Here is an 8,455-nt window from a genome sequence, read left to right as displayed (position 1 = left end):
CTTTTTCTTTTTCTTTTTCTTTTTCTTTTTCTTTTTCTTTTTCTTTTCCTTGCTTTCCTTGATATTAAATGTCTGTTTATGTTTTTCAGATTCCCATCACCAATTTTTCTTGGAATTGGACAGATGTGTTCACAAGTAAAGCATACTGTATATTCTCATTATTTAGTAAGTTAAACTAATGATAGCATAAAGATATATTGAAGGGTGAAATCTCTGTTATACTGCACTACTTCTCTTATTAGATGCATGATAAGAGTGATTTGTTGAAAATGAAATAGCAAATGTTGAAAGTGAAATGGCGGAAATTTCATGTCATGTCTGACATTGCTGCTGTAGAGTGCTGAAAAGAGTAAAATGGCTTGTAAAGCTTTCTGTCCCATAAGGAGAAAGAAAGTGGGATTGATATATCTGTATTTCTCAAACAACTGCACCTCTCAGTTTCAGCCAAAACCAATGAGTAGAAAATAAGTCAGTGCTTTGTATTAAGGGCAGTGGTACGGCCTTGTTTATTTGCAGAACCTGAGACTCGGTGGCATTTCTATATTTTGTTGACCAATTCTTCTGAGATTTCCCTAACAGTTTGGAAGGAGCAGGTAGCATGAAACAGTACATAATTCAGTCTCTTAATCATGACTCCACTCCATCCTTGTAGACAATTATTCTTTCCTATGCAAAGAAATTTCTTTATTCCGCCCAGTGGCCTGCATTAAACTCTTACAATGCTGAAGATGCTCGCTCTCCTTCATCCTTATCATACGTTTCTTATTTATTGGTCACTTTACAATAGACTGACCAGTATACATCCCCCCTTCTCACATTAAAAAAAAAAAGCTGTAGGAATGATTTTGCAAACTAAACAATACTCTGTGTGCAAATAGCATGATGATTATAGGATCATGACCTGTTTCACAACTTACTAAGCACTAATAATTTCACAAAGTACAACTAATTACCATAAGCTATAAAACCTTGCATTATATATTATGCTTTAAATAAATAACAGGCAAAATTTTAAGAATAAAAAGTTATTCCAGTTTGTGCGCTGTACACTGTACTGTTCATTGAATGAAATACATAGTATCTAACATCTATCAAATGCACATAAAGATTTTGTTTTTGAAGCAGTTCTCCCATGATACATTATAATCTTGTTCATACATGACTTCTTGTTTTTCCTTCTTATTTAGATAACAGCCACTATACTTGTTTTGTATGTGTCAAAATTAAATACAATTATACACTTTCCTTATTTTGAGAAGAGTATACCCATGAAGGTAAGGATTACCGAGTTTGTGATATTAATTAGAAAATGTTAACTTCTACAATGGGTGTCTTTCTGCAGGGCTTGAAAACTTTTTCTTTGCCAAGACAAGATATAAAAGAAGAGTTTTGTGTTTATTTATCAAATGTCATTATATGCATCTTTTTTTCATTCAGTATTCAATTAGATCATTTTAATTTCATTTTGATATTCTTGCCTTCTGTCTGCAGAGAAATCCAGTGTGATTTGGTTATGCAATACATGGGAAAGGATGTTGTATCTTTGTACAGCTGGATGAACTTTTTCAGCTTCCTGAAGTATTTTTTTTGAGTGTGTACAATTCACTGCATGGTCACTGGGAGATCTGTGGGAGATCTGTGCAGAAAATGAAGGAGGAAGTGCTTGGAAATATGAATAGGGCATGTGATAAATCAATCGAAAACAAATATGTCATTGACAAAAACCAAACAAACTACGATTGTATCTAGATATAACATTTCAACTGCAAACAAGGGGCTAAAATGCTCACTGAAAACACATTAGGTAGGTTCTAGCTGCACTGCACAGTCCATACGTGTGTATCGTCTGAGAGGTAGAGAGGCAGGAGAGAAAGATCACGAGATACTATATTTTATTATTTCATATTGAGAATTAGGATTGGAAATGACTACAGCATTTTCTTTCCTTTTTTTTTTTTTTTTTTTAATCTATCTATTTATCTATCTGTCTATCTATCTATCTATCTATCTATCTGTTTATTTATTTATGCTTATGTCTGCATACTGATGATATGTTGAGGAATACTGGTCATTATTTGTCCAGAGTTAGCTCCCAGCTCTCGTGCAATATTCAGATAGCCCAGCTTTTCAAGTCAGCTTTTCCTTTGCAGAATTTTGTTTTACAATCAGTATTAATTTTACTATAAGTGTGTCTCAGCTATTGACGAATGCTGTATGTTCTTAATACACATTGAAATCAGCTTTTTTCTGCTTTTAGAAATCTCATAGGAGTATCTATAATGTTGATCATAAAATGCACAATCCACATTTTTTCTTTAATATGAATGAAGAAGTGGTTCTGAATTCTACTTGTAAAAACACTGTTTAAAACCTTGAGAAATGTCTTCCCTGTCTTCCCCCTGTGTTGATCCTACTACTCTCCCCTGCTGTAGCCTTTATTTTAACATCAGTATGTAGAAGGGCATTAAAAAACAGCATATTTTTTGTTGTTTCTAATAACATGTATCCTTTGGAAGGCCTTCCTGGATATGGTGGAAGCGCCAAGTGTTTGCGCGTTGCTTGCAGTGCTGGATTTGACTAGCCACCATGAAGCAGCTGAATTGGTCTTTGTTGATATCTTTACTTTTTAAGATACTATTGATTTACAGTCTTTTGACGCTTTTGCTTTCACTGACACCAAGATTAGTAGTGTCTTTAACTCCGAGGCTAGTTTACAGCCTCAGTGCTTTCAGGTAAAATTCTGAAGTACTTTACTGAGAAAGCCTTAGAGTTCTTGAGCCATTTTAAGGAAACATTCCATCGGTCTGTGACAGTATGATGGTGATTGCACATGTACCTGTACTTTTCTCCTCTCTGCTGTAAAAGAAAGGCATAATTATAACATAGGTCTCTTTCCTTTTCCACGCTTTTCTAGCATGCACAGCTTTTAGAAGACTTGGTCTTTGACAAACACAAAATCTTCCAGGGCGAATGTAAGCACAGCATCACCAACTATTAGACACAATAGAGTAAGGGACATGTTTTATCTTTCTGATAGCAAATAGGACTAGATGTGCACACCTGCTTTGTTCCCATTTATTACATTGACTTATTTTTATTTTATGCAACATTTAGAAATATAACAATTTTGAACTGCAGCTGTCTGTTATGTAGGAAGAAGCACAAGACTACTTGTACATTTTTTTAAGACTCCAAACTTCTGTTATTTTTTCTCTGTATTGAGTTATGCTCTTTATATTTTTGTGAGAGTCAGTCTTGTTATGTTAGAAGAAATGGTGGAGTTTGGTTTGAAATGGTAGTGTTTAATTTATCCCTAAATATTTATCTTTCAATTCTAGTGTCTCATCTAATAATTCATCAGGTAGATCTAAAATTATGTATCTTCCAGGCATACCAATATATGTGAAGAATGTAGAGAAGCATACCTATAGCTAAATCTCTTTTTTACACACCTGTTCCCTTGCTTATTTTTTTACTGCTATTATTATTGCTTTTATACCTAAAATCTAAACATTAGGATACATACTAGTTTGAAGATGATAGTAATTAAAATAAAATTAATTAAAATTTACTTTAAATCAAGTTAGTCTCATTAGAAATAAATTGCTTCCTCAGGGGGCTGTTCCTGTGAAATCTGTGAGGTCACAAATGCGAACCTGTACAAGAGATGTAGATCAGTTTCCAACAGTTACATATTTTCACCTAAAAAGCCCAACCAACCAACCAACCAAAAAACAAAACAAAACAAAACAAACAAACAAAAAAAACAACAAAAAGAAACGTCTTTCTTGCTCAAACCTGCTAAATCGTATCTAATATTGCAGTTCTCAAATTCTGTCAGTTAAAGTTTCTCAACAGTGCTTCAAAATAGGATCATCTGAATTTTGTTTTTAACTTTATCACAGTTGTTTCCTCTGCCTCTGACTTAATGTTGGAAATCACATAAGTGAATTATTAAATACCAGCAAACTCAGGTTTGGTAAGTTGTAAATAAACTTCTTGATTTTACCCTGTTCTTTTGTGAGGTAAAAATTGTTGAAGAAAGACACTCCATAGGGACTTCAATGCACATAATACCTCTCTGTCCCAGTACTAGTTCGTAACTTACCTGAACATTTGACCTGTTTTGAGGATTTGTACTTCTTTTAAGGGGAGCTTTGCCAGACCTGACTGAAAGTCACAGTATTCCTCCATGACAATGAAAGCACTTTACGTATTTTCAGGATCCTTTCCACTCATACTCTAGTGTTCAGTTTTTTCCTGGATTACTTATTCATAGGACTTGGAAACTGTAAGAATTTTTTAAAGGAGGAGGGATGTGAGGAAGATTGATATGATGGTGATGTTGCAGGTTTAGAACACTCACCATGTAGTATGGCAGTGGTGTTGCTTTGCTGAGTTCCAACAGGCTGTGGGGTGATTTTTGGAAAGCTTGTTGTGCTTGTTGTGCTCCTCTGTGCCCATAAGCAGAGATCATAGAATCACAGAATGGTTTAGGTTGGAAGGGATCTCAAAGGGTACCCAGTTCCAATCCCACTGCTATGGCCAGAGCTGTCACCCGCCAGACCAGGACCCAGGGTCCCAGGCAGCCTGGCCAGAAGAGACAGGCCAAAGCAAGTGTACGTCTTTTGGTAAATGTAAAAGGAAAACTGGCTTAAATGGATAAGGAGAAGGCTGAGGTACTGAATGAATTCTTTGCCTTGGTCTTCACTGGCAGCCAGTATTCTAATATTTCTCACGTCCCTGAGCCCTGCATCCCTAAACCTCTAGGTGGGGGCCAGGGGAGTAAATCCTCCCCAGTGTGAGGGCAGAGCAGATGCGAGACCTCCTCATGAGACTGAATGTGTACAAGTCTATGGGGCCGGATGGCGTCATCCCAGGGTTCTGAAGGAGCTGGCTGAGGTCTCCGAGGTCTGATTTCTAGACACTTCTGAGGCACTGCTAATTTTTGCTAGCTGGAATTTCTTCATCCTTTGGAAAGAAGAGTACTTACCTGTAAAATGACCATGTGTATATACCATATCAGTAATGTCTGAGACCTGTGTTCTTTCTCTTTTCTTGAGTATGGCAGGAGGACTGATACTGATTTTTAACCTTGAGAGGAGACAGCAAGCCTGCACAACCTGAGGATGAGGAGAATGTACTTCCTGCATCAAAGTATTAGCCAAAAAGCCTACCTTGGAAGAGACTGAAGATTTAAGTTTGCTTAGTATTGCTAAGAATGTAAACAAGGATATGCTGGAATACATTTGGAATAAGGGAGAAAGTATTGTCCCTCAGTTACCACAGATGGACACATATCTCATAGGTTTGGAAATATCCTGAATATATATATATATATGTATATTTGCATCATGAGGTAATTTATAAGAAGGAATGCCAAGAGCAAATCTGGAGTTGTAAATTTCTTCATTCATCTATATTTGGTGCTGTTTGTGCTTAAGGAAACCTGTGAATTCTACTTCAGTTTCTGTCTACTCGTTAAGGCAAAACTCCTTATAAAGATCACAAGGCTAGATTCAGCATTGCCTTATGCAGTCTGTTAAAGCAGTGAAGAGATGAAAGGTGTTTATGACTCAGAATGATTTTGCCTATGCATTTGCTTTTGTATAAGTGACTGTAGAACACAGAGATCAAAGAAGAGGTGTGCCCCAAGATTGCTCCACATGTGTTAATTGAAGAACTAAGGATATAGCGTAATGTGTTTGGGATGCATTGTGTAGACGTTCTCTCTCAATTTTTTTCTCATTCTCAGTAACATATCAGTGTACTGCTGCAACTGTTACAAGTGAATATCACAACTTAGCTGCTGTATCAAGGAAGGATGGAAACCGAGAGAGAATTTTTTAATATTTAAAATTATGTATATTTTTTTTCTGAGCCAGCACTAAGCCAGTAATTAGGAGAAGTAACAAAGGTAATTCCAATTTCAGCTTCAATCGTTTACCTTTTTCCTCTGTAACTGCAGGGATAGTATTGTTCCAGTAAATTTGCCTGTTAAAACTGGGAGCAGGGGCTCAGCCAGACCTAGTTTTTCATTTTAAAATGTGGGTAATCACTGAAATGACTATCCAGCTAAGTAATTATTTCTCTCAATTAATAAGGCAGTAATTTAAAACTGATTTCTCGTATGATCCATCCGTAGGTGGTTCTGCCTTAGGTTTCTGCAATTTCACGTCAGTTAATGAAATACTAAAACAGTTGTAAAATGATATGACTTATCTGCTGCGTGAAACTTCAGTTTCTTCTTTGGAAACAATGGGGAAAATGATTACAGAGAACTTCAGTCTTCAGAATATATGTTTAAGCAGTAGTAAGTGGCTTAATTTTAAGAAATACTGGGTGGCTTCATTAGTCACATTCTCGTATGCAAGTTTCTTGTGGCTACATACTGCTAGCTGCAGAACTAAATTTTCAGAAATCAGTCCAATATTTTTAAATTTAAGCTCTACAGTTGGCTGTCTGTATCCACAGGGAGCTTGTGTATGTAAACACAAGAAAAAACTTAAATTCTGAGGACAATTTCAAATTAAATAATAACTGAATTGGGAAGGAATGTTACACTCTACAGTAACCTGTTCATAATCTCGGCATTATAGGAAGTGCTTACCTATGGACTAACTGTAATAGAATGAGAAGTACACTAGCCATTAGGAGCTTTCTAGCCACACTTCTTGCAGTGATTCCTGTGGATAAAACAGAGAAGAAGCACCTCAGGAAAAACAATGACAACAACAATAAAAACCTTAGCTGGATGAACAATTCTGCACATTCATAAGAAGTTACTTTTTTTCCTCCTGGATCTCAGCCTGATTTACAGATACTAGGCCAAAGTTAAAGTATCTCAGACTTGTATCCAGTCTCTGGAACAGAAAGATGCAAAGGAGTCAGGGCAGAGCAAAAGAAGACTAAGAGCTGTGGAAATTTGGAATTTGAATTCTTAATTTTTGTTTAAAAGCAGTATTCAGAACCATTGTTGCATATGTGCAGCTTGTTCAGATGTAAATTATTCCTTGAGTAGTGAATGACTGTGAGGACTTTTTGTATGTATATATTTTGGAGAAGTATTCAGATGCTTGTTGTTACGGCTGGCCTTACTTGTGGAGTAAAATTAGGTGTTACAGTGTAGGTAACAGTGACTATACTGTAATTTTAAGACCACGTAAGTGGCAGGAAACTGAATTGTCATTAAGCTAAGATAGTAATATTTTTAATATCATTTTGTTCCATTGCTTGTGATTCAGACATTGTCTTTTCTCTGCAATAAACCTATGTATTGTGGTATTCTGACTGAAGGTGTTAGTAATTTGAAACTCAACATACATTTCTGCTCTTCTGTTGTGGACTTCTGGCTGTCAGAGATTCAGATTAAATTTTAAAGATGGTTCATGTTAAATGTGGAAGAATATCATTGAGGTATGGATGCAACTTCTTGTTTTATCATGATTTGTGCACCAGTCTTTCTCTTTTCCATTTTAAATTGGTCTTTAGAGAACGAATGTTTCAAACATTTCTTTTGCAAAGAAGAGTAAGTGCTGTTTCTGTGCTTTCTCTGAGAATTTTCATGTGTTAACGTTAAGAAAAAAACCCAAAAACTCTAAAATGTGACTTTTATTAATTTTATTTTAATATCAAATTTCTGTTTTTAGTTTTAGTATTATTATTTTTAATTTGCAGTAAGGCTCTGTTCTTAACACTGCTATTTAGACTTATGATTTTTATCCATGTCCTCAACTTTAATGCTGATTCAAACATATTTTGTTCAGAAAACTGTATATTCTATTTCCTTGTTAATAAACTACCATACCAGTTGTGCCATAATTTCCCTATCTGTAAAATGCATAATAAACTATTTTCAGAAAACTCTTTAAAAAGTTATGTAGTATTTTTTTCACTGCGTAGGAAGAACTAGGTGTCTTTATTAACCTTTTATTATTTAGTCTTCAAATTTGGAGATAAATCTATTTTTTTTGGCCCAAGCACAAATTCAGTGTGCTATGGAAGCCTCTGTACTACAGCTTAACTCTTCGTAGCTGTACAAAGAGGTGTTGTTGTGTGTTATCCCAAGGTCAGGGGTATTCTTATCCAGGGTTTTGGATTAGACCTATCAGTTTCTGCAAAACTTAAACAAAATAGAATTATTTTTCTTCTTTTTGCTATTGGGTAATTTCCAGGAAAGCAATTAAACATTCCTACTGAAATGAGCGCCAGAAGTCATTGTTTCTTTCTTTTTCTCTTTCTTTCTTTCCTTCTTTCTTTCTTTTTTTTTTTTCCCCTCCCTTGTGGTCATTTACAAATCTGAGTGTAAAACAGAGACATTATTCTTGCCTGAACTCTGGACATTATTCGGAGAAAACAGATCACATGCTGTGATTAAACCTATTGTTGCTCGGCCAATGCGCATTTCACAGAGAGAGTGTTACTGTTGCATGGTAGCTTGCTGATTTCGCTCGCC

Source organism: Centrocercus urophasianus, unplaced genomic scaffold (assembly GCF_019232065.1).
Source record: "Centrocercus urophasianus isolate 14NV4802_14NV808 unplaced genomic scaffold, USGS_Curo_1.0 seq_27, whole genome shotgun sequence".
Taxonomy (NCBI): domain Eukaryota; kingdom Metazoa; phylum Chordata; class Aves; order Galliformes; family Phasianidae; genus Centrocercus; species Centrocercus urophasianus.
The sequence above is the reverse complement of the archived record's forward strand: the minus strand, read 5'-3'. Positions refer to the sequence as shown.